This window comes from Pantherophis guttatus, chromosome 9 (assembly GCF_059756535.1).
Source record: "Pantherophis guttatus breed Tessera chromosome 9, ASM5975653v1, whole genome shotgun sequence".
Lineage (NCBI taxonomy): Eukaryota > Metazoa > Chordata > Lepidosauria > Squamata > Colubridae > Pantherophis > Pantherophis guttatus.
This window is the reverse complement of record NC_142071.1, coordinates 15,762,937-15,772,758: the sequence shown is the minus strand read 5'-3', so window position 1 is coordinate 15,772,758 and position 9,822 is coordinate 15,762,937.

Sequence of the window (9,822 nt, the reverse complement as noted above, 5' to 3'; positions counted from 1 at the left end):
ATATTGGGAAACTTTGTGGAGTTGGTTGGAAACTCTTAAGATTAATAATTCCAGCACCTGTGGAGAAATACCATTTTGAAAAAAATCTGATACTGTTGGGAACGGAAATCCTGTTCATCTTGCTTTTTTAGTAGCCCTATCCTAGGTGCACTTGGACAGTCTCCTGGATGGTCGTGAAATTGACTTTGGTCTTTTTCTTGCCTGTCTCCCCACCCTACTCTATGACTTCATTGCTCTTTTAGTTCCAGGTCTAGCAGGTCAAGTATCCTTAATTCCCCATCTCCTTGCATTTTTAGATAAATAAGGCAGAAAATAATATTTATATGGTTGCAAAAGTGCTGACTTTCCTCCAATAGAATCATAGTGACTGGCTCCTTTATTTCAAATTGTAAACACTGTTATATCCCAAAATTAGGATTAGGATTTCCCATACTCAGGAAATAATTTCAATTTATTCTTACTCTTTAAAAACTAAAGGATCAAGACATTCCATAATGGAGTGGATTCGTTATTTCAAGCAAGAACATATCTAAAATTCTGACATTTGACAAGGAAACATCAATCAAATACACAACACTACTACTTAGGTTGATTTATCTTGTCTCATGTCAGAAATCAGGAACTAGAAAGGGGAAAATATTTATTTTTTTGTTTTTTAAAAAATAATTTTTAAACAGTTTGTCTTTAAAAACAACACAAAAAACAATCACACACACACATAAAAACAAAACGTCAAAACGTAATGTATTGAACATTACATAACATTAATGGTAATTTTACAGCATTTCGTATCAACATACATACTTTGCTTTTGTAGTTCTCTATTCTATCATTTCTATTTACTACTCAATAGTAGAATAATCGCATTATTCCAACATATATATATATACACATAATATTCATTTGTTCCTATCTACACATTTATATTCATTTATATTTACCTCTCTTTATTTAATGTTGTTCAGCTACTTTAAGTTTCATCAATATTAAGTTTAACATTTCTTGTTCTGATTTCTATTTTTGAGCCAACTGTATATTTTATTCCATATTTCATAGTAGTCCGGATCCTCTCTCTCTTTCAACTCCATAGTCATTTTATCCATCTCTCTGCATTCTAGAATTTTCCTTATTACAGTTTCGTCTGACGGTATATTTTTTTGTTTCCAATATTTTGCAGATGTGATTCTTGCTGGGTAAGTATGTGCAATATAATGTATTGAAGGTTTTATTCATTTTCAGCTCCAGTATTCCTAATAAAAACAATTCAGGTTTCATATCTATTTTTTCCTTTGTGATTTCTTCCAACCATTTTTGAATTTGACACCAATACTTCCTTGTAATGGGGCACGTCCACCACATATGGTAGAATGTTCCGGATTTATAATTACATCTCCAACAATTAGGTGATAAGTTGGGATACATCTTGGCCAATCTTGCTGGTGGCAAATGTCACCTATAAAAATTTTTATAGAGGTTTTCTTTGTAGGTAACTGCTGTTGTGAGTTTGTAGTTTCTTTCCCATAGTTTGTCCCACTGTTCTAATTCTATGCTGTGGCCGAAATTCCTTCCCCAACTAATCATCGTTTCTTATACAACTTCCTCCTCCATTTTATGTCTTAGTAGAAATTTATATAATTTTGTAATTATTTTTCCTTCGGTTCCCAATAAAATTTTATCCAACTCCAATTGTTTTTCATATATGCTGAATTGATCTTGATCTTTTTTTAGTCTTGTTTTGATTTGTAGGTAGGGCCACCATTCTATATTTATTCCTTGTGTTTTCAATGTTTGCACTGCTTTTAATTCTCCTTTCTCGTCTAAAATTTTTGAGTATCTTATCATTTTACTGAGGTCTGTTGTATTTGGGTGTGTCATTGCCTCCATTGTCGATAGCCAATTTGGGATTTTCATATAGTGGTGTTTTTTAATCTTTAAGGGGAAAATATTTGATTTATCTGCTGCACCGGGATACCTTGCCATGCTCCAGGAGTGAAACAAATGCTTACAGTTAACCTGCCCCACCAGTTATTTTCCTTAAAGTGATAATAGGGCTATAATATTAGCAAAAATTCTCTTGTCACTGGTCAAGTGGCATGTAGTCTTAACCTTCATGCCACTTGACAAAAGGATCAAGATGCTAAGAGAAAGTGCTTTGCAAACCCAAGGCATTTGTACCTTAGCTAAATACATTTTCTTATCACAATGATCTTAACTTATGTGTGCCCAGCCCTCCTAAATATCCAAGAGGAAAGGTCAAGATAAATGAGGCCTGTTGCTAATATACCAGCTCCTATACTTAGTAGCCCTGTACATAAGCAATCATCACAAAGAGAGTGAGATGGATCAAAGCCAGTGACACAAACCATCAACTTCCCTTATAAAAGTTGGACCTACACAAATGCCCAATAATACTGATCCTAAATCCTGGCCCTGGAAGCTGCCTCATCAGATTTACTAAAGTGCTTCACTTTTGTTCTTCCAGTACAATAATTTATCCCATTGACTGTTAGTTTATTCAAGTTATAAGAAAACAAGATATTGGGTAAGGTCTTGTATTTTTTGTATCCGTCCCAGGGGCTGTACTTTGAGGACCCCTGATTTAGTGCAATATAAAAAATGCAAATGATTTTTCTGTGGACTACCAAAATTTTCTCGCAGACCACCAGTGGTCCATGGACCACCAGTTGGTGACCACTGTTTTAGAATGAGACCTTTTCAGTCAGAATGTAAGAATCAGAATCGACCTGGAAGGGACTTTGGAGGTCTTCTAGTCCAGCCCCCTGCTCAAGCAGGAGATCATGTACCATTTCAGACAAGTGACTGTCCAGTCTCTTATTAAAAACCTCCAGTGATGAAACACGATGTCTGAAGGCAAGCTGTTCTATTAGTTACCAGTAATTGTCCTTACTGTTAGGAAGTTTCTCCTCAGTTCCAGGTTGCTTCTCTCCTTGATTAGTTTCCATCCATTGTTTCCTATCCTGCCCTCTGGTGCTTTGGAAAATAAATTGACACTCTCTTCTTTGTGGCAGCCTCTCAAATACTGGGATACTGCTATCATATCCCCCCTAGGCCTTCTTTTCTCTAGACTAGCCAAACCCAAATCCTTCAACCGTTCTTCATATACAGGTGAAACTCGAAAAATTAGAATAGTGTGCAAAAGTTCATTTATTTCAGTAATGCAACTTAAAAGGTGAAACTAATATATGAGATAGACTCATTACATGGAAAGCAAGATAATTCAAGTCTTGATATGTCATAATTTTGATGATTATGGTTTACAGCTCATGAAAACCCCAAACTCACAATCTCAGAAAATTAGAATATTACATGAAATCAATAAAACAAGGATTATACATAGAACAATATTGGACCTCTGAAAAGTATAAGCATGCATATTTTTTATTTTTATTTTATTTTATTAATTTAATTTGTATACCGCCCTTCTCCCAGAAGGGACTCAGGGCGGTGAACAGCCAAAATTAAAAAACATACAAATGCAAAAGTTAAGATAATTAAAAGAATTAAATCATTGGCTACCCAAATTTAAAACCCCAAATCCATAAAATTTAAAATCCCAATTAAAAAACCATTTAGGCTAGGCCGGCTTGATGAAATAAAAACGTCTTCAGGGCTTTACGGAAGGTCCGGAGGTCCGGGATCAATCGTATTCCAGGAGGCAGCTCATTCCACAGGGCGGGTGCCCCCACAGAGAAGGCTCACCCCCTGGGGGCCGCCAGCCGACATTGCCTGACCGACGGCACCCCGAGGAGGCCCTGTCTGTGAGTGCGTATTGGCCGGTGGGAGGTTATCGGTAGCAGCAGGCGGTCTCGCAAATACCCTGGCCCTAAGCCATGGAGCGCTTTAAAGATGAGAACCAACACCTTAAAGCGCACCCGGAAGACTATGTACTCAGTACTTGGTTTGGGCCTCTTTTGGGCCCCCTCAATGCGTGGTGGCATGGATGCTATCAGCCTGTGGCACTGCTGAGGTGTTATGGAAGACCAAGATGCTTCAATAGCGGCCTTCAGCTCTTCTGCATTGTTCAGTCTCATGTCTCTCATCTTTCTCTTGGCAATGCCCCATAGATTCTCTATGGGGTTCAGGTCAGGCGAGTTTGCTGGCCAATCAAGCACAGTAATCCCATGGTCATTGAACCAGGTTTTGGTACTTTTGGGCAGGTGCCAAGTCCTGCTGGAAAATGAAGTCAGCATCCCCATAAAGCTCGTCTGCAGAAGGAAGCATGAAGTGCCCCCAAAACTCCTGGTAGACGGCTGCGTTGACCCTGGACTTAATGAAGCATAGTGGACCAACACCAGCAGATGACATGGCTCCCCAAATCAACACAGACTGTGGAAACTTCACAGTGGACTTCAAGCATCTTGCAGTCTGTGCCTCTCCATTCTTCCTCCAGACTCTGGGTCCTTGGTTCCAAATGAGATGCAAAAGTTGTTCTCATCAGAAAAGAGGACTTTGGACCACTGAGCAACAGACCAGTTCTTTTTTTCTTTAGCCCAGGTAAGACGCTTCTGACATTGTTTGTTGTTCAGGAGGGGCTTGCCGAGATGGCCCAGTGGTTAGAGTGCAGTACTGCAGCTACTTCAGCTGACTGCTAGTTCAGGAGATCAGCGGATCAAATCTCACCGGCTCAAGGTTGACTCAGCCTTCCATCCTTCCGAGATGGGTAAAATGAGGACCCAGATTGTTAGGGGGCAATATGCTATTTAATATACTGTCTTTGGTGTAAGCCGCCCAGAGTCCTCGGAGAGTGGGCGGCATAGAAATATGACTAATAAGATAAATGATAGATAGATAGATAGATAGATAGATAGATAGATAGATAGATAGATAGATAGATAGATAGATAAATTTGAAGCCCATATCCAGGATCCGTCTGTGTGTGGTGGTTCTTGATGCACTGACTCCAGCCTCAGTCCACTCCTTGTGAAAGTCCCCAACACTTTTGAATGACCTTTTCCTGACAATCCTCTCCAGGCTGCAGTCATCCCTGCTGCTTGTGCACCTTTTTCTTCCACACTTTTCCCTTCCACATAACTTTCTATTAATGTGCTTTGATACAGCACTTTGAGAACATCCAACTTCTTTTGCAATTACCTTTTGAGGCTTTCCCTCCTTATGGAGGGTGTCAATGATGGTTTTCTGCAGAACTGTCAGGTCAGCAGTCTTTCCCATGATTGTGATTCCTACTGAACCAGACTGAGAGACCATTTAAAGGCTCAGGAATCCTTTGCAGGTGTTATGGCTTAATTAGCTGATTAGAGTGGGACACTTTGAGCCTAGAATATTGAACCTTTTCACAATATTCTAATTTTCTGAGATTGTGAATTTGGGGTTTTCATGAGCTGTAAGCCATAATCATCAAAATTATGACAAATCCAGGCTTGAACTATATCGCTTTGCATGTAAAGAGTCGATCTCATATATTAGTTTCACCTTTTAAGTTGCATTACTGAAATAAATGAACTTTTGCACAATATTCTAATTTTTCGAGTTTCACCTGTATTTTAGTCTCCAGGCCTTTAATCATCTTAGTTGCTCTTCTTTGAAAACTTTGATTTCAAAGAAGAGCAACCAAGCTTTTAAATCAAGGTTGCACAGTTTTAAGATCCCCTCTACTAAGGAGATCCATCTAGTGTGGACCAAGAAGAAGGGCCTCCTCCTTGGGGACCACCATCCTACAGAGATCAGATTGGGCCCCCATCTTGATATTCTCTCAAAAGGCCCTGAAGCTGCAACGATGCCCATCAAATGGTTTGCTTATTCTCACCATGGTGGTGAGTGTTTATTGAGTTTTGTATTTTGGGTTTTACTTCCGACATAGTTGGGTGGCCACATCAGTTTTCTTAATAAAGTTGTTGCTATCAGATGTGTGGGGCCACAAGTCTTAGAATTCCCATCCAACTTGTGGTTTTCCAATTATATGAATGGCCCCAGACCAGAGAAGACTGAACTAGGGAAAGAGAATGACATCAATGTGATAGTCATATAGTTAACATAGGAATAAGCTTTGTGAGAAGTTAAAAAGATTTGGACTTCTACTACTGTAGCAAAAAAAGACCAAATTTGGAAAGAGGAAAGATTACTAGGGTTAGTGCAGAGGTCCCCATATTTTTGGGATGCTGAGCATATTTAGAATATGTCCAAGGGATTGTTACAAAATAGAGACCAATAGTGGTCAGTTGTAGCACTTCCCTTACCAGATGGGTGAGATTGCTTCAAATCACGGTCTGCACTGTACTAGATTCAAAAGGGCAAAACTACCTGGAGCACACACGAGTGTTCATAAAGCACTGATCAGGAATGCCTCAAAGCAACTGGGTCATGAGGAGAGGACATATTTTGTCCTTGTTCAGCAGAACACTACATTTTGAGAGCGCTGAGGGTAGTGGCGATGTTTGGTCATCAAACTAAGCCATGCTCTATTCTGTTCTGACTTGACGTATTAAGGATGCAGCCCATGCTACTTGGATTTGTGTTCCTCCTACAGATTTGAAGAAAATATAATGATTATGGCCAGGGAAGTGTCTGTCTGCCCACAAAGCATTTTCAGTCTCTAGCACAAACAGCATCAGCATTAATCATCTTCATGTGCAAGCCCATGGTACAAAACTAGGGCATTCATTGGTTGGCCCTGCTCCGGGCAGTTCTGTATTTAATTAGCTAAAGTGGTAAGATGTGTGAGAAATGTTAAAAGCTTTGTCTGCAGCCCAAGGACCCTCTGGGATGGCTGGTAGAAGCTAGCTGGCAGGTGGTGCTTCCTGTGGGTATCTTTATGGCTTTTCTTGGATTACACAAAATGGTAGTTTCAATAGGCATGTCATACGGAAAGGCTTCTTACAAGCAAACAATGATTAGAATCTGCTCGAGGGACTCAATGTGCCATTTAAATTCCATTTGGTCTTTTAAACCCTATGACAGGGTGTCAAACTCGCGATGACACGTCATCATGTGACATGAAGGTGAAGGTTCCCCTCGCACATATGTGCTAGTCGTTCCCGACTCTAGCAGTGGTGCTTATCTCCGTTTCAAAGCTGAAGAGCCAGTGCTGTCCGAAGACGTCTCCGTGGTCATGTGGCCGGCATGAGTAAACGCCAAAGGTACACGGAACCCTGTTACCTTCCCACCAAAGGTGGTCCCTATTTTTCTATTTGCTTTCAAACTGCTATAGGTACTTATCAGAAGCCTGGAATGTACAGGTGGTCCTCGATTTACAACATCTTATTTAGTGACCGTTCAAAGTTACAACATCACTGAAAAAAGTGATTTATGATGATTTTTCACTTACAACTGTGGCAGTATCCCCATGGTCACATGATCAAAAATTCAGATGCTTGGTCACTGGCTCATATTTAAGGTGGTGGCAGTGTCTTGGAGTCACTTGATCATCTTTTGTGACCTGACGAGCAAAGTCAATGGGGAAGCTAGATTCACTTAATATCCGTGTTACTAACTTAACAACAGCAGTGATTCACTTAACTGTGGCAAGAAAGATCGTAAAATGGGGCAAAACTTACATAACAGCTGTTTCATTTAACAACAGAAATATTGGGCTCAATAGTGGTCGTAAATCCAGAACTACTTTTACAGGATAGTCCTCCTGGGTAACTTTTTATTGTTGCTGCTCCCCTAACTAAGTATATCTACCACACCTGCAACTTGAGAAACTATTTCATTAGTGCATACACTTGCTATAGGTACAAAAGCCCTCACATTCAGTTCTCTGCAGTTAAAAAGAATGATTTGCCATTGAATGGAATCAACGTTTGTCCAACAGAGCCTTCTCAAATACAGTAAGTACCAAATGATGGAGAACAAAATGATAACTGGCTGCAATGCAACCTCTCATCATTGGCTGACGTGACAAAAAGCAGTTTTCTCTGTAAGATTGTACTATCCTTAAGACTGGAAGGTGCAATATATTATTTATATCAACTCATTTCTTTTTCAGCTGAAAATGGTTGCAGAAACAAATCTTCAGATATATGTATAAACCCACTTAGTAGAAAACTATCCCAAAAAGCCAGTCGAGAGAAGCAGATTTGGTGCTCTTGCAACAGAATTAAACAGTTGCAATGTATAAGAGGGATCAGGTTGAGGGAATAAACCAAGAAAGTTAAGCTAATCAAAAAATTGAACTCAGAAAAAGGAAAATTATCAGTCCCTTCCCCCCAGTGAAAAATATTTTTAGTTTTTGCTTTGGAAGCCAACACTACAGTTGAGCACATTAAATCCCTTCCTGGGGCAATCCGCCCCCCCCCCGCCCCCCCCCATTCCCAGGTAGGATTGCAATTCTGACTGGCAGGAAATGCAGCCTGGTGCATCTCCTTGACTGCCTCTAGAGTTGCTCCAAATAGCCCCAAGGAGGTTGCACCAATAATGAAGTCAAGCAAAAGCAGTGCTGGTATGCTTGTTATGCTCATGTCTGACACTGAAAAGCCGCAAGTTCTTCCAGCAAGATGGATTTCTTGGAGAGATTCTAGAATAATCCTTGGGGATTAGACCTTGAGGCCCCACCTGCTGCCTCATCTTCCCCGCTTCCTTTGCTGTCCTGTACCTGTCACTGGAAGCTGAACAAGAGCCATCTGTTCCCAGGGGAGCCTTTGGCACAGCTGTCAGACACGCTCAGCTGTCCTGCTATGCAAAGCACAAGCTCCTGATTTAATTCACCCAACAGCTGCCAAGATTGCATTATGCTTCTTAGTTGCAGACCCAGGAAGTACTTCAACTTGATCTCTAGGGAATACTTTACAAGTGGGGCTATGTGAAAATTCAGGAGCGTTCAACCTTCTGTGGCTAAAATGGATTCCTTAAAGCTTTCAGAATGAATTTGAGCTCAGTCCAATCTTCGAAACATTTCAGAACACAGGATGACTATCCAGAAAAATGTCCACACCCTAATTCAGAGTCTTGAAACATCTGATCGAGTTTCCACATTGTGCTAAACTTTAATGTGATTTGATTTAGCATGCAGTGTGAAAAACAGTCATTTTGGTTTCTAAATCATGCTTTAGCACTTAGTATGATGTGCAAATCCTGTCAACTACTGTTTTTACATTAAACTGCCTTACATAAACAACGGATAGAGTGGAATGTCTTGACTCAGCCATTGTCCCAAAGAATATTGGGGAATGGCAGGATTTATATTCCTTGCAGACAGCTGGTCATTTGCATCCTTTTAGAGGATTGTTGAAGCACTTGGAGGTTGATCTGTGTCCTCAGGGTCACCTGAGTAGTGCTCCTGGTTCCTGTAGTCCTGCAGTCTACAGGTTTTTTCCTCTGGAAATCCATTCCTACTTCCACACCTGTCAGAGCTGAAGGAAGTTTATTGGATGAGAAGCAAAATGTCTTCAAAGAAAAAACAAGAAAGTCCAGTTGCCTCCTGAAAAAGCATCTTTGGGACAACCATGACCTGGATGACTGAGAATCTCTACAGAACTCAGCTATTGTTTGGGCAATTAATCTTTTTAGATCAGACTTGTCATTAATTTGAATCTGCAGCACCTCAGTTTTTCAGCGCTGGGAAGGTCAGAAAACTGAATTATTTGCATACTTGCAGGACATCATTGTTCAAATAACTCCGTCAGGGATAATATGCTCCACGTCCAGTGGCAGCTACCAGGATGGCAAATTAGAATAGGGAAATAGGAGACAAATAGGGGCTTGTGGGACAGCATATCTGGGTTGAAGAAATTGAACCTAATTTTTCCACTTGAAGGCAGGAAAAGCAATGGATGGAAACTAATCAAGGAGAGAACCAATTTAGAATTAAGGAGAGAATATCAAAGAGAGCTCCACCTACTGGTA